This window comes from Bos taurus, chromosome 4, assembly GCF_002263795.3.
Source record: "Bos taurus isolate L1 Dominette 01449 registration number 42190680 breed Hereford chromosome 4, ARS-UCD2.0, whole genome shotgun sequence".
Taxonomy (NCBI): domain Eukaryota; kingdom Metazoa; phylum Chordata; class Mammalia; order Artiodactyla; family Bovidae; genus Bos; species Bos taurus.
In genome coordinates this window covers 43,690,931-43,717,624 of record NC_037331.1, presented here as the reverse complement: position 1 = coordinate 43,717,624, position 26,694 = coordinate 43,690,931, and the positions used below count along the sequence as shown (strand labels likewise).

Below are 26,694 nucleotides of genomic sequence, written 5' to 3'. Positions count from 1 at the left end.
GATCCCTGTCTCCTGTACAGTGTCATGAACCTCATTCCATAGTTCATCAGGCACTCTATCTATCGGATCTAGGCCCTTAAATCTATTTCTCACTTCCACTGTACAATCAGAAGGGATCTGATTTAGGTCATACCTGAATGGTCTAGTGGTTTTTCCTACTTTCTTCAATTTAAGTCTGAATTTGGCAATAAGGAGTTCATTGCCTGGCACGCTGCAATTCATGGAACCGCAAAGAGTCAGACACGACTGAGCGACTGAACTGAACTGAGACACACTGAGGGAGGACAAGCATGGCTCTGAATAAGAGGCAAAGGAGTAGTTGTTTTTAAAAAAAAATTAAATGTTGCAGTAGGAAATGGCAACCCACTCCAGTATTGTTGCCTGGAAAAGTCTATGGACAGAGGAGCTTGGCAGGCTACAGCCCATGGGGTTGCAAAGAGTTAACACAACTGAGCAGCTAAGCACAAACAAGGGCCCACCTTAATCCAGACTGATCGCATCTCAAAATGCACAATCACATGTACAAAGATTGTTTTTGCAAATAATGTCCTCTTTGTAGGTTCTGTGGGTTATAACTTGAGCATACCCTTGGGGCCCCTATTAAACCTGCTGCAGTCTGGTAAGAAAAAAAAAAAAATTACATGTGATGAGTAAAGTAGTTATTTCTATCCAAAGCAAAAACAGACAGTTACCACATTACAAAAACATTTTATCTGGAGAACCACAGAATTCAGGTTTTCAGAACCACTACTTTTTTTAAATAGGTCACCTCTCCTAATTTTCAGAAATACTTCCAATTAGAAATCGGTGACTATGCTGTGCATGTCCTCAGTTGTGTCTAATTCTTTGTGACTCCATGGACTGTAACCCACCAGGCTCCTCTGTCCATAGGATTTCCCAGGCAAGAATACTGGAATGGGTTGCTATTTCCTCCTCCAGGGGATCTTCCTGACCCAGGAATCAAACCTGTGTCTCCTGTATCTTCTGCATTGACAGGCAGATTCTTTTACCACTGAGCCACCAGGGAAGCCAGGAATTGGTAACTTCAGTTCAGTTCAGTTCAGTCGTTTAGTCGTGTCCGACTCTTTGAGACCCCATGAATTTCAGCATGTCAGGCCTCCCTGTCCATCACCAACTCCCGGAGTTCACCCAAACTCACCTCCGTCGAGTTGGTGATGTCATCCAGCCATCTCATCCTCTGTCATCCCCTTCTCCTCCTGCCCCTGATCCCTCCCAGCATCAGAGTCTTTTCCAATGAGTCAACTCTTCGCATGAGGTGGCCAAAGTACTGGAGTTTCAGCTTTAGCATCATTCCTTCCAAAGAACACCCAGGACTGATCTCCTTTAGAATGGCCTGGTTGGATCTCCTTGCAGTCCAAGGGACTCTCAGGAGTCTTCTCCAACACCACAGTTCAAAAGCATCAATTCTTCGGCGCTCAGCTTTCTTCACAGTCCAACTCTCACATCCATACATGACCACTGGAAAAACCATAGCCTTGACTAGACAGATGTTTGTTGGCAAAGTAATGTCTCTGCTTTTGAATATGCTATCTAAGTTGGTCATAACTTTCCTTTCAAGGAGTAAGCGTCTTTTAATTTCATGGCTGCAGTCACCATCTGCAGTGATTCTGGAGCCCCCCAAAATATGGTAGGTGTTGCAAGAGGGCATCAGAGAGCAGACACACTGAAATCATAATCACAGAAAACTAGTCAATCTAATCACACGGACCGCAGCCTTGTCTAACGCAATGAAACTAAGCCATGCCATGTGGGGCCACCCAAGATGGGTGGGTCATGGTGGAGAGGTCTGATAGAATGTGGTTCACTGGAGAAGGGAATGGCAAACCACTTCAGTATTCTTGCCTTGAGAACCCCATGACCAGAATTAAAAGGCAAAATGATAGGATACTGAAAGAGAAACTCCCTAGGTCGGTAGGTGCCCAATATGCTACTGGAGACCAGTGGAGAAATAACTCCAGAAAGAATGAAGGGATGGAGCCAAAGCAAAAAGAATACCCAGTTGTGGATGTGACTGGTGATAGAAGCAAGGTCTGATGCTGTAAAGAGCAATATTGCATAGGAACCTGGAATGTCAGATCCATGAATCAAGGCAAATTGGAAGTGGTCAAACAGGAGATGGCAAGAGTGAACATCGACATTCTAGGAATCAGTGAACTAAAATGGACTGGAATGGGGGAATTTAACTCAGATGATCATCACATCTACTACTGTGGGCAGGAATTCCTTGGAAACAATGGAGTAGCCATCATGGTCAACAAAAGAGTCCGAAATGCAGTACTTGGATGCAATCTCAAAAATGACAGAATGATCTCTGTTCATTTCCAAGGCAAACTATTCAATATCACAGTAATCCAAGTCTATGCCCCAACCAGTAATGCTGAAGAAGCTGGGGTTGAATGGTTCTATGAAGACCTACAAGACCTTTTAGAGCTAACACCCAAAAAGGATGTCCTTTTCATTATAGGGGACTGGAATGCGAAAGTGGGAAGTCAAGAAACCTGGGGTAACAGGCAAATTTGGCCTTGGAATACGAAATGAAGCAGGGCAAAGACTAACAGAGTTTTGCCAAGAGAACGCACTGGTCATAGCAAACACCCTCTTCCAACAACACAAGAGAAGACTCTACACATGGTCATCACCAGATGTCAACACCTAAATCAGACTGATTATATTCTTTGCAGCCAAAGATGGAGAAGCTCTATACAGTCAGCAAAAACAAGACTGGGAGCTGACTGTGGCTCAGATCAGGAACTCCTTATTGCCAAATTCAGGAATTGGTAAAGGGCAGGCTAATTGATTTGGGTGAACTTCAAACATGAAAATATGCTCTTATGATTTTTCTAAACTCCTATGTTGTCCTAAACCAGCTTATAAGCATTTGACAAGAAAATAGTGGGGGACATGGGGGAAGGTCTGGGTGGGGATCTCAGGAAAGTTCAGGCACCTAGGTTTAATTTATTCAGTTCAGTCTGCTTGTCTTACTGCTAGCAATGTCTTTCTCGTCACAAAAAAGTTAATAATTATTACCACATTGTCCTCTTATTTACTTATTAAAATATGAGTGGCTTCCCTGGTGGCTCAGTGGTAAAGAATCCTCTTGCCAATGCAGGAGATGCAGGTTCAAACCCCAGGTCAGGAAGATCCCCTAGAGAGGGAAACGGCAACCCACTCCAGTAGTCTGGCCTGGAAAATCCCATGGACAGAGGAACCAGCTGGGCTACAGTCCAGGAGCTTGAAAAAGAGCTGGACATGACTTAATAACTAAAACAACAACAATAAATTATGTACTAGGCAAAGAATTAAATTGATCCAATAATTTCACGCTTCCCTGATAGCTCAGTTGGTAAAGAATCCACCTCCAATGCAGGAGACCCTGGTTCGATTCCTGGGTCAGGAAGACCTGCTGGAGAAGGGATAGGCTATCCACTCCAGTATTCTGGCCTGGGGAATTTCATGGACTGTGGTTCACCAAGAGTCGGACACGACTCAGCAACTTTCACTGTCACTTTCAATAATTTCACACTTTATTTCCATCTGAAAGACTATAAATGTTATTGTATCCCTCTTTCCTTGTGTGTAAAATGGGTATGCTAAAGGACAATGAAATAACTAGATGATCTATGAAGTCTCTTTCCATTTTAAAAGTATCTGTTCCTATGGTCTCTCTAGGCTGATACTGCTGCTTATGTACTATGGAGTCAGACCCCAGCTCTGCCCTCTCCTCAGTGTGGGACTTTGGGCAGGTTACCTAACCCCCTGTGGAACCAGCTTCCTTGGGTTACTGCCATTACAATCCTCACTCGGTACACTTTCTTGGTCAAATTACTTAACCTGTGTACAAGATGCTATGGACAGGAGCTGAAGACATATAATACCTGTAAAAAAAACACAACATAAAACCTCACAATGTCTCTCATAGGAGAGACTTAATAAAGTTAATCCCATCCTTTCTGCTACCTTTGGAGAGTTTCCTCACCCATTTCAAACTAATGTCACACACAATTTCCCTTGGGAAAAAAGGGCAGAGGGTGAAAAAACTATTAGATTTTATGCTTTGGAGTTTGATATAGGGTTTGTATTACCACATTTTCTCTTTCATCTTTTATCACTCATTATGATCAAAATCACCTGGCACATACATTAGCTATCTGTGTTCTCAAAGTCAAGGCTCAAAATAAATGCATATGAACATGACCTGAAACACTTATTTAACAGAAATACAAATGACTAGGTCAAAGAGACAGATAAAATTTATCAGAATCTCAAATTTTTCTGGATTTTTAAAAATCCTTTGCTCATTATTTGAACTATTTGTCTTATTAACAATTTAAAATATTTTGTCCAAATTAGACCCATGAACTATTTTATTGATTTTTTTCTTTTTAATTATATACCCTCACCTCAGCACAGGTGAAAATCCTTAAAACAAGTGGTTATATAATCGTATATAAATACTTAAGGATCATCTAAAGATATGATCTTTGTGAACATTTTTAGGCCACATGCAGAACAAGTATATACATTGTGACATCAATAAATACTTTTAGAATTAATGAAAACAAAAAGATCTCAGGAGGTCTGTTTTACAATATGTCATCCTCAATATTTCTTTCATTTTTTGCTAAGTAGACACTTTAAAGGGCAAAGCAATTATTTAATCTATCCTCATTCATCACCCCCAAATTACAAAATTAATGTACATTTTTTCAGCTTTCATAGAAATCTATTGAACACTCTATCTCTGGACTTCTGCCAAAAGCCTATGTTGAAATGACCATGAAAAGAATATTGTGGCATCTTCCATTAAATTGCAATTTGGTGACATTTTTGTTTGTACAGTATCCTTCATAATAAGATCTGTGAGGTAAATTTCCTTTGAGTTCAATGTTAAGCAATAGTTGTTTCTTCTGAGCAACTGATATATTTCAGTTTAGTGGTTAGTAAGACTATGCAACTTGCATTTCCCCTTTTACCAAGAAATCCTGAGTTAAGTTTTCTACTCAGTTTTAACATCTAGTCATTTTTAAGGTTTCAGGTAAATTATTCACCATCTCTACCCATTGTTTTCACTCCCACAAACTCATTCATAAACTAGCTTTTGTTTTTTCTCATTTTTAAGTGCCTCTGTACTTTATTATATGGTAATTCAAATTCAAATATTTTTTAAAGAGTACAGATAAATAACTTTACATTGTCAAACTTAATATAACTTTTTTTCTTAATTTAAACCATTAGTGTAATTAAAGCTAATGCATTTGAGTATATAACACGAAAGCTTAAATTTATCTCTTTCTAAACAGTACTCGGTCACAAGAGGCAAATGCTATGAATATGTGTTTATTTAGACATAATCTATTAACATACTGTAGTGGCAAATATATGTGGTTGTTACCTCTAACTACGTCAAACTGCTCCAAATAGAAATATGTACACTATTAGTACGGGCTTCCTAAGTGGCTCAGAGGTAAAGAATCCACCTACAATGCAGGAGATGCAGGAAACGCTATTGGTACAATGCTATGCACTCCTAATACTCTGAAAAATTCCTTTAATTCTATAAACCATAGGGCTTTATACTTAAATTTAAAGAATCTCAATTGTTCTCTGAATTTATAGTCAGAAAAGAAACAAGTCTGACATATTTCTGGGTGTGGTTTCTAAAGTTTTTATCCCCTTTGATTAGATGAATATTTGAGGTCATCTTGAAATATGAATCTTGTCAGTCAGGGGTTATGGAAATCTTGTACTTGTTCTTGAGAAGACCCCAATGAAGATCACTGTGGCAGAGTATTTATTCTCTGTGAATTAGCCTTATTCATGCAAGAGAATGGAGAAGGCAATGGCACCCCACTCCAGTACTCTTGCCTGGAAAATCCCATGGGTGGAGGAGCCTGATAGGTTGCAGTCCACGGGGTCGCAAAGAGTTGGACGTGACTGAGCGACTTCACTTTCACTTTTCACTTTCATGAATTGGAGAAGGAAATGGCAACCCACTCCAGTGTTCTTGCCTGGAGAATCCCAGGGATGGGGAAGCCTGGTAGGCTGCCCTCTATGGGGTCGCACAGAGTTGGACACGACTGAAGTGACTTAGCAGCAGCAGCAGCATGCAACAGAAGGGCTTAGCTGTGGAAGCCACTATGAAACAACTGGGACACCCACACACCCCAATACAGCCATTTCAATATTACTCTTTGGTTCTAACAAAATTTGGGGTAAAACCTTCTTCTAGTCACCATCATCTATGAACTCTGAATTGCCTATGTGTGAGGAGAACATCAAGCACTAATGCCAGTGGTGGAAAGAACAAATACAAGAATAGAACTGAGAAGGAAGCACCCTCCAGGTGCTGCTATCAGATCATTTTCAGCCTCGGTGCGATAAATCAGGCCTCTCCTGGGATGGTTCCAAGTAAACCATGGAAAAAAGCCAGCTCTAAAATTAATATTATGCTGATAATTTGATCATGGCATAAAAATCAAGAAGTGATGAAATTACCTTCTCTTCCTTTTTGGCCTTTTATTCAGGAACACATGTCATTTAAGCAACTCTATTCTTGCAAAAGGAAGTCAATCATACCTCCAACCTGTAAGACAACTAGAACAAATACATATGTTGAGAGAAGCGTGTTCATGGGAGATTATCTGAAGGATATGAAATCAATCCACTCCTCTAGATAAGCAGTCACAAACTAAGATTGATTTAACCCACAGGAATATTTTGTTTGGCCCACGGTGTGTTTTTTTAAAATTTGATCCAACACTGAAAAATAGTGAGATTTCAAATATAGAAGGTGGCAACAGTGTCGTTAGTGTCCCCACGTGGCAATATCTGTTGGGATTGAGAAATGGCAGCTGCTCCCTATAGCTGGGACAGAGGCTCTCCAGGTGGTCACAGTCCATAAAAACACAGAGTCTAAAATCAGAGAGGCCAGCAGAGAACTGAACGCCAGGAATGCATCGCTACTGCAACTGTAGTGTCAGTATTGCTTTTACTTAATTCCACTTTGGTGGCTGTCATCAGCACCCAGCATGTCATCTGACTGTAGACTCACTTCACTGGAATCTGGCCCTTTTATTTTTTTTTTTAATAGTACCTAGAATCTGGCTCTTTCTTTCACGATGTTAATAAAAATAAATCCTTTACTCTCCCACACAGATATCGAATTATTTATAAGCACTTTTCCTAACCTATCAGAAGAGTAAGATCTCAGTTATGGTACTTCCTTTCTTTTCATCATCTCATCACACCCCAGCACAGAAAATACACTTGCCTACTACTGCAGACTGTGGTGATTATCCCCAAGAGGATTATGTATTTCCCCCCCACAGATGTCAGGTTTAGCCAATGGAATGTGAACAGATATGATATACATAATATCTGAGCAGAAGCTTTAAAAGACAGTAAGTTTCCACCAGCCATCTTTACCTGCTATCCCCAAAAGCAATGCTCCTTCAGCCTAGGTCCTGAAATGAGCACACACCTTACACCTACTTGAAGGCTGATAGAGCTGCAAGTAACTCACATCCTGCGTGTAATATGAGCAAGCTACTAAGATTACCACCTTGGGAAATGAGTTTATCTTCACATGGCATTCAAACTCTGAATAATGTCACTCAATTCTTATTTCTAAGTATTCACGGAAGAAAATTAGCTGCTAATGAGGAACTGTGAAAGAAAGAAGAATCTCTATTTTCTAAGGTCTTCAGTTCAGTTCAGTTGCTCAGTCGTCTCTGACTCTTTGCTACCCCATGAATTGCAGCATGCCAGGCCTCCCTGTCCATCACCAACTCCCGGAGTTCACTCAGACTCACCTCCATCGAGTCGGTGATGCCATCCAGCCATCTCATCCTCTGTCGTCCCCTTCTCCTCCTGCCCCCAATCCCTCCCAGCATCAGAGTCTTTTCCAATGAGTCAACTCTTTGCATGAGGTGGCCAAAGTACTGGAGTTTCACCTTTAGCATCATTCCTTCCAAAGAACACCCAGGACTGATCTCCTTTAGGATAGACTGGCTGGATCTCCTTGCAGTCCAAGGGACTCTCAAGAGTCTTCTCCAACTTCACTGTTCAGAAGCATCAATTCTTCGGTGCTCAGCCTTCTTCACAGCCCAACTCTCACATCCATACATGACCACAGGAAAAACCATAGCCTTGACTAGACGAACCTTTGTTGGCAAAGTGATGTCTCTGCTTTTGAATATGCTATCTAGGTTGGTCATAACTTTCCTTCCAAGGAGTAAGCGTCTTTTAATTTCATGGCTGCAGTCACCATCTGCAGTGATTTTGGAGCCCCCAAAAATAAAGTCTGACACTGTTTCCACTGTTTCCCCATCTATTTCCCATGAAGTCATGGGACCGGATGCCATGATCTTCGTTTTCTGAATGTTGAGCTTTAAGCCAACTTTTTCACTCTCCACTTTCACTTTCATCAAGAGGCTTTTTAGTTCCTCTTCACTTTCTGCCATAAGGGTGGTGTCCTCTGCAGATCTGAGGTTATTGATATTTCTCCTGGCAATCTTGATTCCAGCCTGTGTTTCTTCCAGTCCAGCGTTTCTCATGTACATCTCATGATGTACTTACAATCTGTAATATTAAAAAAAACAAACAAACAGTGGCATTTGGAGATATTTGATTTTTGCCTTCAGAGAGACTACCACAAGTCAGTTCTTCTGGTTCCATCAATGACAGAAGAATCTTGCTTAGAAACAAAAGGCAAACAGACACAGGAATAAGGGTAGTGTTACAGAAACTATCCTCAAGAAAAATCCTTGTTTTTGTCAGAAAGTGAATTCTTCTGAAGCCCTTGACTGTGTCAGGTACTATGGAGGGTTCCTAAATGGGCCAGGAGAGAGGTGTCCCTAACAATTGTTGCCAGTGAGCAAGAATAGGAAAACAAAGGTTTCTTGAAATGTTGTTTAAAGCAAACTGGCTAATAATTTCACCTCCCATTCATTTACTAATAACTCCCAGGTCTTTATTTTCCAGTTCAGACTTTTCACTTGTGTTCCAGACCTGCATTTGTAGCTTGCTGTTAATTGATGTACCTCAAACTCAACATGTTCAAAATCTCATTAGTCTTCTCCATATCATCTCCCTAATCTGCTTCTCTCCCTCTACTTCCTATTTAGTGACTAGCATCGTACGTCTAATCATTAAAAAAAAAAATAGGCATCATCTTAGGACAGAGGCTGCAACCTAGCTGCTTATTTACTGAAGTTGTTTATTTTGGTTCAGACAGAACTTAAAAAAAAAACAAACAACTTTGAATCAACATTTAAGATTTGGGATATGTCACAGAAAAATAAAAGATTTAGGATTCTCTTTAAAAATCAGAAGATGCAATATCAGGCTCCACTTACACAGAACAATGGGCTAAAACTGAAGAGTAGATGTCCCTTTTAGACTCAGGTAAGCTCTCATTTCAGCTAGTATTCATAACAGCCACAATGGGTGCTGAGGTTTCTTTGATTCATTTTTGTCAACTGTTTGGCTTGAGGCATCTGATATTATGACTTGTGCTAAATTCTTTCTCCCCTCTATACCTCCACCAAAACCATCAGCCAGTCCTACAGATTCTAGCATTTCTCCAATCCGTTTCCCTCTTCTTCATCTCAATTGCTACATTCTCACTGGGGGATCTCAAACAATGCTCATCTGGACTGCTGTTAACAGTTGAAATACCTCCTGTTCCATCTGTCTAATGAATTCCCAAACTCCAGTGAAGTAAAGTGATGCAATGATAAAGTTCAAATTCCTCTAGTACATGGTACCAGGCCATTCATTCCTGATCTCTACCCACCACTCCAGTCTTAACTCATTTTGCTCCCACAGTAGTCAATACTCCAATACTTTCAAACAGTTCTGCTAACCAGGTGGATTGTTTCCGTCCTCTAGATCCTGATGCTCTTTATGTCTACAATATTTTCATCTCATCATTCAACCCACACAACCACATTCGTAACTCCAGAGATTCCGTTCAACCATTAACTTCTTTTTGAAGACTTTTCAATCTAATTCTCAACTCTGCAGGCAGATATGACCATTGCAGGCCCACATCTATTCCTTTCTGTCCCCCGTAAGACTGCTATATTGATGACCACGACATTTTATTCTTGTCTATTCTTGTGTCAATACTTGCTTGTATTAGACTGGGAGTCTGCCTCATTTGCCCTTATATTTCCAGACCCATGCTTCCTGCATACAGCTGCTTAATAAATATTGGCCTGAATGAATAAACAAATGATTACATCAAATGATTATCTATAGGTAGGCTGTTCTCTTAAACAGGTTTATCATCCACCTATAATTCTCTTTAAACCACTGATTTGCTTTTATCTGGAGATTATTCAAGGGTTAAAATTTTTAGCTTAGTTCAAGAAAATTAATTCAATTTCTAAAATAGTAGGAGCTCAAATCAATGAGGTAGATTTGTATTAACAACGTTTCCCCAGTATTATTCTTAAGAAAGATACCATATATTGCCTCTGACACCTGGAGGCAAATGATTGGTAAGTAATTTATGATTCAGATTAATTATACCATATGTAGGACACACATCAATGTGCCTTATGGGTATAGTTTATAAATAACACTAGGTTATAGCTATCAATCTTCTTAATGAGGAAAAAAATACAATACGACCTTTAGAGAACGAATTATGAATCAACTAACTTTTACAATATAAAGAGAATGCAAATGGCACATCTCCAGGTAATATACTTTGTATTACTCTCTAGAAAGCCATATTAATATAAAACTAAAGGTATTTAAGGCTCTAAATTTTTAGATAAAATCACACAAAAACACCTCTCTTGGAATTATAAAGACAGTTATTCATTCAATAATATTTATTGAGTACCTACTGTGAACTGGGCACTGTTCTAAACTTTAGGGATACTGATGCCTTTATAAATAAGACTAAAGGTTGGGGAAGCCAGTACAATACACCAGGTTGGAAGATAAAGGGAGCCCAGGACTGACTTTGTAGCATATCAAAAACAAATTTCAATTGGCTGGGGAACTGGATGATTTTTTTTTTCCACTTTGCACCAATCCACATTTTGCAGCTAGCTTCATCAAATTTAGATTTTAGAGTGTGTTTTGGGGGGCGAGGGGGAGGGGGAGGGCATAGGGCAGGTCAACAGTTAACAAAAAAAAATAAAAAAGCAAAATACAAAGTCTGTCTAGAGAGTAATAAGTCTGTAAGAGAAATAAATCAGGGAAGAGTCATGAGGAGTGCTGAGTGGTAGAAACACAATTTAAAATACGGCGGCCAGGGAAAGCCTCACTGAGAAAGTGGCATTTAAGTAAAGAGCTGAAGAAAGGGAGGGAGAGGGCCATATGGATATGTGGTAGCAAGGCATTCCAGCAGAGGAAGCAACAGCAAATGAGGACACTGGTCCAGACATGCCTGGAAATTTCATGGAACAGCAAGGAAGTCAGTGGCCAGTGTAGCTAGAGCAAAGGGGCAGGGAGGAGAATGGCAGATTCAAAGAGAGAGGTAATCTAAGGGAAGAAAGAGGCAGGATTGGAATATATAGGACAGTCCTCTAATCTGAAGGTCCAGTGCTCTCTTTTTATAACAAATGTTTTATATTCTTCCCTTATATCCTGAAATTAACCTCACTGGTGATACAACTTATCTACACACCTAACTTCAAAAGAACTAATACAATACTGAACCTGTAATACAAATGAGAAATAAATGGAAGTTATAACAAAATTAATCTATTTCAATAGGTAAATGTTTAGACACTTTACTGTAAAAGATAAAAATGTCACCTTTCTAACCACTGTAAACATGACAGGTACAAATGCAGAATGATAAAGGTGTGTTTTCTTTAAGCCTCAAAAGTCACCGATGGTGATGCTGATTCAAGCTTTAAAATGCCATTCTAAATGACAAACCTCTGGTAAAATTCTGAACACTCTATAGTGTCATCTTCCCTCAAATCATATGATGGTTGCATTTCTGGAAAATCAAATGTACTTTAAAACCATGCAAAAACATTTTGTATGTTTATATAAATGGAGTTAGGTCTAGGTTCAAATCATTATAAACAGGTTTTTCACCTTCAAGAATGTCCAAAGGACATCCAAAAGTCATGCAGAAGACACACAAGGGGACTTTTGGGGGAGAATGCTTTATACTTTGATTGTTGTGGTGGTTACAAGGGTGTATACATGTGTCAAAACTGATCAAACTGCACAGTTAAAATGGCCCATCTTATTTTATATAAATTTTACCTCTAAAATTGATTTAAAAATCATACAGTATGAGAAATGATTGTTTAAGGGAAGCTGTAGGATGGACTAGCAGGCCGAAACACACTAAATCTCACTCAATCAAGGTACAACCCAAAAGGTTTGCACAAATTTCCAAAACACACCCTAGTGAGCAATACCACATACACTGAGAATACAGCATGCTATCTTAGTGGGATGGGAAGTAACAAGGAGGTTTTGAGCTGAGCAGTGATGCAGTCTGACATATTTTATAAAGGATTGTTCTGACCTTTGAGGCAGACAGGCAAGGGCCGATGCAGAAAGACCAATTAGAAACTATCATAAAAGGCAGGCAAGAGAGGATAGTAGCTTAGCAAAGTGGTAAATCATTAGATACATTAGAAAAAACCTTCACAAGTTTCCAACAGACCCCCAAAGGTAATGCAGGAAATAGAAAGAGCTCAAAAAATGTTCCGTAGATTAAAAGAAGTAAAGGGTAGTATTTCTTAACCATACTCATATAACACTCCACACTTCATTATGCAATGCAATTAAAAAAAAAATTGTGCCTCCAGCTTTATCATTTTATATCTAAATGTAATGAAACATGTTTCTGATGAAATGAGATTTAATAAAAAAAATTTTTTTAACTTTACCATAAAAAAGTGTATTTCTTGCCTAAGTGAAATACTTTAACTTGGCTATTTCTATGCTAATTTAGGTCTTGCAATACTATTAAGCTTGGTGAAATCTGAGAGTTTTTCTAAGTATAGAAATTTAGAAGGTTATGCTGGATTTGTTATAAGATTCAGTTCAGCTCAGTTCAGTCGCTCAGTCGTGTCCGACTCTTTGTGACCCCATGAATCGCAGCACGCCAGGCCTCATCGTCCATCACCAACTCCCGGAGTTCACTCAGACCCACATGCATCGAGTCAGTGATGCCATCCAGCCATCTCATCCTCTGTCGTCCCCTTCTCCTCCTGCCCCCAATCCCTCCCAGCATCAGAGTCTTTTCCAATGAGTCAACTTTTCGCATGAAGTGGCCAAAGTACTGGAGTTTCAGCTTTAGCATCATTCCTTCCAAAGAAATCCCAGGGCTGATCTCCTTCAGAATGGACTGGTTGGATCTCCTTGCAGTCCAAGGGACTCTCAAGAGTCTTCTCCAATACCACAGTTCAAAAGCATCAATTCTTCGGTGCTCAGCTTTCTTCACAGTCCAACTCTCACGTCCATACATGACCACTGGAAAAACCATAGCCTTGAATAGACGGACCTTTGTTGGTTATAAGATTAGAACCTACTAAACCAAATTATATCTTTGAGATCACAGATAATTTCTTATTTGTCTTGTTCTGTTAAAATTGGGGGACAGTTAATTGAGGGTTCTAGTTAGCTGACTCCATGTACACTAAAGTTTTATATTTAATATTTAAACATTTCCTTTTAAAATATCAGAAAAGCATTTTTGACTGAAACGATTTCTGAGATTTGCTTCAAAATAATTCATTGGAGAGAGAGAATGGAAAGGAAGTAGATGAGATGAGACTGGCCATAGGCTGATAACTGTCAAAGCTGACAGATAAGTAACAGTGATTCAGCTCACTGTTGTCTTTATTTTTGAATAAATTTAAAATTTTTCATAATGAAAAGTTTAAAAAAATCAGGGTCTGATAATTTAGTCAATATTTGTTGAATAATCTCTATGTGTCTGACTTCTACTGGAGCTTGGGAGAAATTTATTAATTATGAGGATAAGATCTCTATGTTAAAGAGCTCACATCCCAGAGATATAAACAAACAGTTATAAAACAATGTAAAGACTAGAATATTGTTTTAAATGTATAAAGTGCTATAGGAGCAAAGAAGGAGTGATTGATTGTTCCTGGTGAAATCACAGAATCTTCCCAGAGAACTGATGTTTAGATTGGGCCCTGAAGGTTAAATATGCTTTATCTGGGACAAAAAAAGGGGAAAGAAGTCTCCACAAAGAAGGCAACATAACTCAAGAAAATGCTCACATTAAGGCATTAAGAGAAAAACAACAGACAGTGAAAAAAATAAAAAAGTGTGTGAGGAGAGTAAGCGATTGTTGTATTTTTACTGCTAGTACCTAAAACAGTGACTAACAATATATTAGGTATTCAAAATTATCCTACTGAATAAATTCATTGTTTGAAAAAGAGATAGGATGAAAATAGCAGAGAGCAGTGTTTTAAAACCCAAGGGAAAAGACAACCCACAGGATGGGAAAAAGTATCTACAACTCATATATATCTGATAGGGGTCTAGTAACTATAAGACAGAAAGAACTGCTATCACTCACCAGTAAAAAGACAAAGAATATAACTAAAAAGTGAGCAAAAGACATGAATAGACATGTTTTCAAAGAAGATATATGAATAGTCAAAAAGCGTAAGAAAAGATGCTCAACATGGATGATCTTTGGAAAATGCAAATCAAAACCACAAGGTACCACTTCAAACCCACTAAGATGGCTAGAAATTAGCAAAAGAAAAAAATGTTTTAAGGAAAATAGCAAGTGCTGGCAAGGATATGGAGAAATTGAAACACTTGTACATTTCTGGTGAGAATATAAAATGGTACAGCCATTGTAGAAAATAGGTTAGTGGTTCCTCTGAAAGTTTAACACAGAAGTACCATATGACCTAGCAATATTGCTCTACATACACATACACACATGTTCACAGCAGCACCACTCACAATGGCCAAAGGTAGAAACAGCCAGTCCTCAGATGAATGAATAAAGAAAATGTGCTGTATTATAATGAATCAGTCACAAAGACAAATATTATGTGATTCCACTTGTGTGTGTGTGTGTGTGTGTGTGTGTGTGTGTGTGTGTGTGTGTGTGTGTCTGTAGGCTTCTGGAGAAGGGAATGGCAACCCACTCCAGTATTCTTGACTGAAGAATCCCATGGACAGAGGAGCTTGGCAGGCTTGCAAAGAGCCAGACACAACTGAGCAACTAACACTTTCACTTTTTCAGTCTTTTATGATATAGGCAAAGAAACAGGAAAATAATAGAATGGGAAAGACCAGAGATCTCTTCAAGAAAATTAGAGATACCAAGGGAAGATTTCATGCAAAGATGGGCTCAATAAAGGACAGAAATGGTATGGACCTAACAGAAGCAGAAGATATTAAGAAGAGGTAGCAAGAATACACAGAGGAACTATGCAAAAAAGATCTTCAGGACCCAGATAATCACAATGGTGTGATCACTCACCTAGAGCCAGACAACCTGGAGTGCAAAGTCAAGTGGGCCTTAGGAAGCATCACTATACACAAAGCTAATGAAGGTGCTGGAATTCCAGTTGAGCTATTTCAAGTTCTAAAAGATGATGCTGTGAAAGTGCTGCACTCAATATGCCAGCAAATTTGGAAAACTCAGCAGTGGCCACAGGACTGGAAAAGGTCAGTTTTCATTCCAATCCCAAAGAAAGGCAATGCCAAAGAATGCTCAAACTACTGCACAATTGTACTCATCTCACACACTAGTAAAGTAATGCTCAAAATTCTCCAAGCCAGGCTTCAGCAATATGTGAACCATGAACTTCCAGATGTTCAAGCTGGATTTAGAAAAGGCAGAGGAACCAGAGATCAAATTGCTAACATCCGCTGGATCATCGAAAAAGCAAGAGAATTCCAGAAAAACATCTATTTGTGCTTTATTGACTATGCCAAAGCCCTGATTATGTGGATCACAACAGACTGTGGAAAATTCTGAAAGAGATGGGAATACCAGACCACCCGACCTGCCTCTTGAGAAATCTGTATGCAGGTCATGAAGCAACAGTTACAACTGGACATGGAACAACAGACTGGTTCCAAATCAGGAAAGGAGTATGTCAAGGCTGCATATTGTCACCTGCTTATTTAACTTTTATGCAGAGTACATCATTGGTAATGCTGGGCTGGATGAAGCACAAGCTGGAATCAAGATTGCTGGGAGAAATATCAATAACTTCAGATATGCAGATGACACCACCCTATGGCAGAAGGTGAAGAAGAACTAAAGAGCCTATTGATGAAAGTGAAAAAGGAGAGTGAAAAAGTTGGCTTAAAACTCAACATTCAGAAAACGAAGATCATGGCATCTGGTCCAATCACTTCATGGCAAATAGATGGGGAAACAATGGAAACAGTGAGAGACTTCATTCTAGGGGGCTCCAAAATCACTGCAGATGGTGACTGCAGCCATGAAATTAAAAGATGCTTGCTCCTTGGAAGGAAAGCTATGACCAACCTAGACAGGATATTAAAAAGCAAAGACATTACTTTGCCAACAAAGGTTCGTCTAGTCAAAGCTATGGTTTTTCCAGTAGTCAAGTATGGATGTGAGAGTTGGACTATAAAGAAAGCTGAGTGCTGAAGAACTGATGCATTTCAACTATGGTGTTGGAGAAGACTCTTGAGAGTCCCTCGGTCTGCAAGGAGATCCAACCAGTCCAGCCTAAAGGGACCAGTCCTGAGTGTTCATTGGAAGGACTGATGTTGAAGCTGAAACTCCAATACTTTGGCCGCCTGTTGTGAAGAGCTGACTCATTTGAAAAGGCCCTGATGCTGGGAAAGATTGAGGTAGGAGGAGAGGAGGACGACAGAGGATGAGATGGTTGGATGGCATCACCGACTCGATGAATATGAGTTTGGGTAAACTCTGGAAGTTGGTGATGGACAGGGAGGCCTGTCGTGCTGCAGTCCATGAGGTTGCAAAGAATTGGACACGACTGAACTGAACTGAACTGATGATCCACTCTGTTTCTGTTGTATTGATCATATTAACTCCTCTTTCATATCTGATTTTGAGTCCTTTTTTCCTTGGTAAGTCTCTAAGGACTTCTCAGTTTTGTTTATCTTTTCAAATAACCAGTGCTTCATTTCATTGATCTTTTCTATTGTTTTTTTAAATTTATTTCTTAATTAAAGGAGAATCGCACTACATAATTTTGTTGTTTTCTATCAAACCTCAAGATGAATCAGTATCAGCCATAGGTATACATATATCCCTTTCCTTTTGAACCTCCCTGCCATCTCCCTCTATTGTCTTTTTAGTCTCATTTTAATTTACTCCTGTTCTAATTGTATTTCCTTCCTTCTACTAACTTTGAGGTTTGTTCATTCTTCTTTTTCTAGTTTGAAGGGTAGATTACATTGTTTGACAACTACCATATTACTCATATCTGGAATTTAAAATATGACACAAGTTCATCTGTGTAATATTTTAGATTTCAGAAGGGCAGGGCTTCCCTCAAAGCTCAGTTGGTAAAGAATCTACCTGCAATGCAGGAGTCCCTGATTCAGTTCCTGGGTAAGATTTCCTGGAGAAGGAATGGGCTACCCACTCCAGTAGTCTTGGGTTTCTCTTGTGGCTCAACTGGTAGAGAATCTGCCTGCAATGCGGGAGACCTGGGTTCAATCCCTGGGTTGGGAAGATCCTCTAGAGGAGGAAAAGGCTACTGGCCTGCAGAATTCCAAGACTGTATCGCCATGGGGTTGCAAAGAGTCAGACACGACTGAGCGACTTTCCCTTTCACTATGAAACAGAAAGAGGCTCAAAGATATAAAGAACAAATTTGTGGTTGCCAATGGGATGCGGGGGTGGTGTAGGGATGGACTGGGAGTTTGGGATTAGCAGATGCAAACTATTACATATAGAATGGATGAATAATAAGGTCCTACTATATAGCATGGGAACTATATTGAATATGCTATAATAAACCATAATGAAAAAGAAAAAAAGTTACGTTGTTTCAGACTTTTCTTAATTCTTGAGAAAGGCATTTATTGCTTTGAACTGCTTGTCTTAGAACTACTCTTGCTGCATCCTATACATTTTGGTGTATTCCTTTTCCATTTTCATTTGTCTCAAGGTATATGTTTATGTATTTTTTTATTTCTTCTTTGCCCCATTGGTTGTTCAGTAGCATGTTGTTTAACCTCTACATTTTTGCAAATCTTACAGTTTTCTTCATGTTATTTATTCTAGTTTCGAGGGCTTCCCTGGTTGCTCAAATAGTAAAGAATTGCATATAATGCAGAAGACCTGGGTTTGAGATCCCCTGGAGAAGGGAATGGGAACCCACTCCAGTATACTCGCTTAGGAAATCCCACGGACAGAGGAGCCTGGTGGGCTACAGTCCACGAGGTTACAAACAGTTGGATATGACTGAGCAACTAACACTTTCACTTTTGTACAACTGTGGCTGGAGAAAATGCTCGATATGATTTCAATTCTCTTAAATGCATCAAGACTTGTTTTGCACCCTAACATAAGATCTATATTAGAAAGTATTCCATGTGCACTTAAGAATGTATTCTGTTGCTTTTGGATGGACTACAGATCATATGTAAACACCTGTTAAGTCTATCTGGTCTAATATGCTGTTCAAGGCCAATGTGTTTATTTATTGATGTTTTGTCTAAAAGATTTATCCATTGATGTAAGTGGGATACTAAAGTCCCCTACTATTATTGCACTGTTGTACCTTTAGCTATGCTAATATTTGCTTCCAAAATTTAGGTGACCTATGCTTGGTGCATAAATATTTATAAAATGTTTTATCTTTCTGTTGGATTGACCCTTATCATTATGCAATGTCTTTCTTTGTCTCTTATCACATTCTTTGTTTTAAACTCTATTTTGTCTGATATAAGGATAGATATTTCACCTTACTTTTGGTTTTCATTTGCATGGAAAATATACCTTCACTTTCAGTCTGTGTGATTCTCAACATTTAAAGTGAGTCTTTTGTAGAGTATATAGATGGATCTTAAAAAAAGAAATCCATTCAGCCATTCGGTCTTTTGATTGGAGCATTTAGTCCATTTTCAAAGTAATTATTGAAAGGTATGTGCTTAGTGCCATTTTGTAAATTATTTTCTGGCTGTTTTTGTAGTTCCTTTCTGTGCCTTTATTCTTCTCCTGCTCTCTTAGACTGTGGTTAAATTTCTTTAATGGTATGTTTATATTCATTTCTGTTTATCTTTTGTGTATTTACTAAAGATTTTTGCTTTGTGGTTACCATGAAGCTTATACATAACAACTTGTATCTATAACATTCTAAGTAAAAACAACTCGTTTGATCCAACTGTAAAGCTTGTTGCTATTATTTCTCCCACCACATTTTAATGTTTTTGACGTCCCATTTTACATCTTTTTCTCTTATGTATCCCTTATAACTAATTTTTTTTACTACTTTTGTCTTTTAACCTTCACACTAGTTTTATAAGTGATTAATTCACTATCTTTACTATATATTTGAATTTCCAGTGAGATTTATTTTCATGTGTTCTTGTTATTAATTAGCACCTTTTCTTTTTAGCTCAAAGAATTTCCACTGGCATTTATTTTAAGACCAGTTTAATGGTGATGAACTCTAGCTTTTGCACATCTGGAAAACGCCTTCTCTCTCCTTCACTTCTGAGTGAGCTCTGCTGCCATGTATAGTATTCTTGGTTAGAAGTATTTTTCTTGCAGCACTTTGAATATATTGTGCTATTCCTTTATGGCCTGCTAAGTTTTTGTTGAAAACTCTGGTAAGTCTTAGGGGGGTTTCCTTGTGTGTAGCAAGTTAGTTTTCTCTTGCTACATTTAAGATACTCTTACCTTTATTTTTGACATTTAAAGTATAGCATGTCTTGGTTTGTGGGTCTCTTGATTTCCCCTCATTTGGAACTCTGGGATTTCTGGATCTAAATGTCTGTTTCCTGCCTCAGGTTAGAGAAGTATTTAGCCATTATTTCTTCAAGTAAGATTTCTGCCCCTTTCTCTCTTCTCCTCTGGGAGCTCAATGATACAAATGTTAGTCTGTTTGATGTACCATTAGTCCCTTAAGCTATATTCACTGTGCTTCTCTGATTGGGTGAGTTTCGCTGCTCTATCTTTGAGTTGACTGATCTTTTTCCCTGCTTCATCTAGTCTGCTCTTAAACCCAGCTAGTGTATTTTTCAGCTCAGTCATTGGATTCTTTGCTCTGTGGCCTTTTTTGGTACTTGCCATCTCTTTGTTGACATTTTCACTGTGTTCTCCCCAGATCAGTGAGCACCTTTATGACCATTAATTTCAACTTTTTATCATAAAAACTACTTATCTCCACTTCATTAATGTTTTGTTTTCCTGAGGGTTCATCTTTTTCTTTCATTTGGAACATATTCCTGTTTCTTCATTCTGTGTCACTCTGTGTGTTGGTTTCTAATAGCAGATGAAACCATCTCTCCCAGTCTTGAAGGTGTGGCCTCAAGTAGGACATGAAATTTGCTGTTTCATTTCCTCTTGCCTATCTCTCAAATCTTTGTGCTTGACCAAGCAGACTTGTTATATTTCTAATAGCTCCCAGTTGTTAAGTATGTGACAAGATCTGCCAGTGTCCCAAAGTGGAAGATCTCAGCACCTAGATTCAGGCTGTTTGGAAGTCAGACATTCAAGTATCAGTTTTTAAATGTATGCAAATGTATACAGTCCTGTAGGACTGTAAGTGTAAGCCCCACTGGCCACCATAACCAGATGATCTGGAGGGGTCCCTAGGTGGCACTTGCAAATATCAGGGCTCCAGATAAGTGTATGAAGCCTTTCCTGGATGATACTGATTAACTGAAGCAAGGCAAAGGGAAACAAGTACAGATGGCATGGCAAGGCAAGGCCTATGTTCCTTGAGAGCAGATCTACATGCCACCAAGTGTGGCCAAACCTGAAGACTGCTCCTCAGACTGAAAATCCAAAATAAACGAGAGGCCTCCTTCACAGAAATGCTGGGGGGTGTGCCTCAGTCTACTGTCTGTACAGTGCCTTGGGGTATAACTTGCCAAAGAATTGCCACAGTGCCATGGGACCCAGAAATGGAAGCTTCCTTGCTATCAAAGCCAGGCAATGAAGAGACATCCCAAACAGCAGCCACCCAACTGGGGAAACAAACATAAAAATCAGGGTACTAAGTATATATTAAGTGTCTCTTCCCTCCAGGAGACAGTAAAACACTTTAAAGTGTACAGTTAAGTGATATTAGGTATATTTACATTGTTGTTAAAAAAAAATCTTGCAAATCAAAACTTAAACCCAATAAACAACTACCCTTCCCCCTACTCCTAGACCCAAGTAAGCACCATTATAGTTTATGTTTCTACGAATCTGACAATTTTAGATACCTCATATAAGTGGAATCACTATTTATTCTTTCTAGTTTTATTGAGAAATAGTGACATGCATCACTGTGTAGGTTTAAGGTGTATAGCATGATAGTCTGATGTATATGTATTGTGAAATGAGCACCACAAGGTTTAGCTAACATCCATCATCTCATAAATACAATAAAAAGAAAGAAGAAAACAGCTTTTCTCCCTGTGATGAGAACTCTTAGGATCTACTCTTCTTTCTACAATTTTCCTGTATATCATCAAAGTGTTAACTATAGTCATCATATTGCATATCATATTTCTAGTACTTATTTATGTTGTAACTGGAAGTTTGTACAGTTTGAATACTTTCCTCTAGTCTCCCCTCCCCACACCTCTGCCTCTGGTAACCACAAGTATGATCTCTTTTTCTATGAGTTTGTTTTAGATTCCATATATAAGTGAAATAATACAGTATTTCTGTGTTTCTGTCCACAATTTACCTTTAATTTAAAATAATAGCAGTCACTGAATAAAAGGGATGTTTTTGCTTGTTTTTTGCTGACAGTTGAACCTGAGTCCAACCAATATACTGGATGGATTTTATATATGGTGCAGTCATGTGTTACAGTCCTTGTTAACAAGCCATTCCTGAATACAGGAACTAAAAGTCACCACATTAAAGGATCACTAACTAGATGCTCAGGTAGTACTTGACTTTGAAGTTATTTACAAAATTTTAATTTTTCTTTGAATGTTAAATGAAATAGCATGAGAAATATGAGATAGAAAATTTAGAGAAGAGAGTGGATTTAATTACAGTATTCTACTGTAGTTAGCATTTATTGTTATCCTAATCAACCTTTGTTGCCTAACTCTGAAGCTTCAAGAGAGTTGAGAATCATCTGGGTTTTGATTTCATTTCTGCCATCTATATGATTTTGGGCAAATCATTTCATTTCTTTAAGCTTAGGCATTAATATTGTTACTAGTATTCTAATGTATAAATAGGGATGGAGATGATATTATCCAGCTTGCTTACTTTAGGGCAGAGTTATGAGAATAAACAAGGAGTACAGTATTAAAAAAAACAAACAAAACCTTTTGACTTATAACTTTAGAAATGTATTTTATTTAAAAATTTCATCCTTTCCAAACTTCTTTCCATTTTTATATCTCTTTTTTCTAAAAGTCTTATTCTACTATAGACTAAAGAAGATATGCTGCTTTTGCATCCAGTTCCCTATAAACTGGATTTCTTATTTCAGTAATAAATTCACATGTTAAAAAATGGTGCACACAGGACTTCCCTGGTGGTCCAGTGGCTGAGAATCTGCTCACCGATGCAGGGAACACGGGTTTGACCCCTGGTCTGGGAATACCCTACACGCTGCAGAGCAACTAAGCCGTGTGCCGCGACGACTGAAGTGCACCTAGAGCCCATGCGCTGCAACAAGAGAAGCCACCACAGTGAGAAATTCGCACACCTCAGCTAGAGAGTGGCTCTTGCTTGCCACAACTAGAGAAAGACTGCATGTAGCAATGAAGACCCAGTTCAATCAAAAAAGCAAAAAAAAAGAGGTAAAGAGCTTTGTTGCTATAACTAGGTCTAGGAATAGGGGAGTAAAGAATACCAGAAATAAAGTAGAGAAGAATTTCCCTCTCTCCTTTCTTATCCATGCTCCCGAAAGCTATCAGCTATCAGTCCTTAAGTTTGAGAGTAGGGAGAAGACTGAGGACTGGAGCATGAAATGAAAGGTTAATATTAGAAGTGCTACTTTAGGAGACTCTTAGGAATGGGTTTGATTCTTTATCTGTAGTTTCACTTATACCAGGTATAAAAGCACTGTGACTCAGTGGTTTATGCAACAAGCTGGAAACTCAGGACCTGTGGCTTCTGGTCATGGACCTGACATTTGTCTTTCACATGAGCTACTCAGGTTCACTCCCATGTTTTACTTAGTTTTTCATCTATTAATGAATCAAAGATGCCAAATAACTTTCCAGGTAATAGAAAAAAAACAGAACTCACATAGAGCTATAACTATGAAAGCTATAAGGGCAGTTTTTATGAGAATAGATGTGACAATACTACAAAAGTTTAAATTTCTATATAGATATAAAGCATTATTACTTCTACCTGAGCTTGGAAGGAATACTATGAATATGAAATAGATATATAATCCTGAACTCTCTTTCAGATTATTAGTTTTAAACTCCCACTAAAATCTTCACAAAAGTAGTAAGGAAGTAATAAGGGAGATCTTTTAAAACATTATTTGGCTTTCTTCTCACCCCTCACATATTTACCAACAGTGAAGGGAAAGAGCCAAAGAAGAGAGGTTGGGGCAAAAAAGTAAAAGATATGGAAATCATTAATTCTGTCTTTCAGTTTAGTTCAGTTGTTCAGTTCTGTCCAATCAGTTCTGTCCAAACTCTTTGTGACCCATGGACTGCAGCATGCCAGGCTTCCCTGTTCATCCCCAACTCCCAGAGCTTACTCAAACTCATGTCCATCCAGTCGATGATGCCACCCAACCACCTCACCCTGTTGTTCCCTTGTTTAACCAGTTCTTATTTTGTGTTTTCTATAAGTAAGTATAAGGTGTAGTACATTAATTCTGAAACACATCGTGTTAAGACAGCACCAGCTAGCATTTCTAGAAGATGAAACTAAGGCTTAAAGTCAAGGATAAGTGATTTGCCCCGAGTTAAGAAATGGAATGGGTTTTTGAATCTTCACCTCTCTCATTTCAGAGCCTATGATCTTTATTACTGCCCTAATGTATTTCAGGAAAAGCAGAATTGACCCCTGGAATAAATGTTAACAGAACCTATCTTAGAAAGTTACAAGGAAATTAAGTTGCCCCAGAGATTCTCCCCATCTCTCCCATGGCCACACGCATATAAGGTGACATCTTTACCTATTTCTGTATGCTTACTTGATGCTCCTTTCTTGACTAACCGGATTCTCCATACTTCCTACTCTTCTCACAGGGCTTCCCTTGTCAAATCCCTAATTCTACCCCAGGGCATTCAGCTTCTGGCCTTGAGCTTAATGACTTACTCTCTCTAGGTTTTAAATTCCAGTTCTTAACAGTGAGAACTGACACTCCCAGATCACATTCCTACATCAGGTCAAGGCTGCTGGCCAGTCAACAGGGGTTGGTTAATCTGGGTCAAGCACCCAAATCCTTGGCTGTGGATGGGTAGAGCAGTCACATTCCTTGGGAACTGTGGTATAAGTAGGTGGAAATTCTGAAAGAGCCTGTGCCATTTTAAAACATCACCCAGACAAGATTTGCTTTCTCCTTTTTTTGTGTGTTTCTATTAAAGATATTCCCATTCTTCCTACTGCCTAGACTGAAAGTCTAAACATTTTTTAATGAAATAGATTTAACTTTGTTTGAAAAGTAATGCACACACATCCTAAAATACTCAGAATATAACAGAGTATGCTCGTTGGAAGTTGTATCCTTTCTACCAAGATTCTCAAGGTCCTCCTAGAGGCTATCACAACTAACAGTTTTTGAAGTATACTTCAGAAAAATTCTATGCATGTTCAAGCATTTTATTCATATTTTATCCACATTCCATTTTACATAAATGGGAGAATAACATGAACACAGTGTGTGCCAAGCTTTTCTCACTTAATAAGCAGATTCTGAAACCTATTTGACCTCAACACATATAGACTATTTTTTTCATTTTTTAATGGCTTCACAGAACTTAAATATGCGATTTTTTTTTTTTTAACCAGTGCCCTTTTGATAGGCAGGTATACTGTTTTTCACCTAGTTCTAGGGAAAAAGGGTACCCTACAGTGATACTGGTGGGTGAGCGAATCCAGATCTTAATCTTTTCTCATATCCAGTGAGTCTCAATAATCTGATTAAAGTAAAATACTCCAGATCCTTGTTTTAAAAGCTCACCTCAGAAATTAAACTATTCCTCTAAGGGGACTCTTTTTTTAAATATTGGACAAAATTGTATCTTTTTATATGCACATACCTGTATACAAATGCACAGGAAGACAACTGGAAGGACACATCTGGAAGTGGTTCTTTCTGAGAAGAGTAGATTGGTATGTATCAGTTGTATTATTTTAAAAAGAAATATTTTTCTTTAAAACAAATAGGAAATTGGACCTTGCTACTCACACCTGTTTTCTTCAAGTTTATTATTAAATTCCACGGTTCTTCTACACATTCATCTGGGAAACGGGGCCTGCTACTGATATTTATTTTAACCAAATTGCCTAGCCAATCTTATCCGGAAAAAGCATTGTTTGTGGGTATAGTGAACAAAAGAAAGTGACCTAGAGAAGTTCATGGATCAGGTCTTTCACTTGAGTCACATTATCACGTTTACGCTCCTTAGTGAGAGGTATCATGGTGCCGGTGAGAGAAAAAGGATCTGAGTTCTAGTTTGGGCTCTGCTAAGAATATATAAGAATATACTGGGGGACCATGAGCAAACACTTTGACTGTAAAATGGTGAATTAAACTAAGATTTCTTTGATTACTAGAAGACTTACAAAGATGCATTCTACGGTGAAAAATCTATTATTCAGTTCTGAGTTGCTTCGAATCTAAAGGCAAGAAGACAAATTCTCTCCAATTCAGCAAACATGTGTGGTATGTATTAGGACACACTGCGAATCTCAGGCGCTCATTCACCAGGTTTTAGACTGATTTGCAAAAAAGTCCTCTCACTGAAGAAGCGTTTCGTTTCTCTTGGCCGTAGCCATTGCCCAAAGCGCCAAGATCTAATTGCCGTCAACATTAAGATGAAGACGTACCTGCTGTGAACGTGAAGACACTACAGTTCCCAGCATGCCTCTCTTCCCACCGCCGCCCTCTCCCGCCCCTACTCCTGGACTCTTGCCGGCCGGGACTAGGCAGTCCCAGCCCACAGCTGGCGGCGGCGCGAAAGCAGTCTAGAAATGTGCTTTTCCCACAAAAAGGCGGTGAGACCGCAGTTTCCAACTCAAGTCCTACTTCCACTGACTAGGGTCTGCCCGGCGGAGTCAAATTCCCTCCAACCAGCTCTCTTCAGACCGGCAAACTGCTGGGGCGGAACCACGCCCCGGAAATGAGGTCAAGTCTCCCAGCTGACGGCTGAAGCGCCCTCCAGCCAGTCCTAGCCGGGCTAGGACCGGCGGGGCGGGCTTGGGGGCGTGGCAAGCGGGCGCGGCTCAGCTCGGCGTAGCCCCGGGGATCTAGCCGCTGCGCGGGGCCGCGCGTCTGAGTGGCGGCGGGGGCGCGCCCGTGGAGAGTGGCGGCTGCGGTTGCTAGTCTGGAGGGAGGGAAGGAGGAACCG

At 39.1% G+C, this 26,694-nt stretch overlaps 1 long non-coding RNA gene across 1 annotated transcript; it reads right to left on the bottom strand.

Moving 5' to 3' along the window:
* Window positions 1-26,694, bottom strand: LOC104972024 (uncharacterized). Its single transcript, XR_806066.4, has 4 exons — window positions 26,174-26,694; window positions 25,384-25,439; window positions 7,833-8,601; window positions 1-6,615 (listed from the first exon to the last, which is right to left on the bottom strand). It is a non-coding gene; the product is annotated as an uncharacterized lncRNA (long non-coding RNA).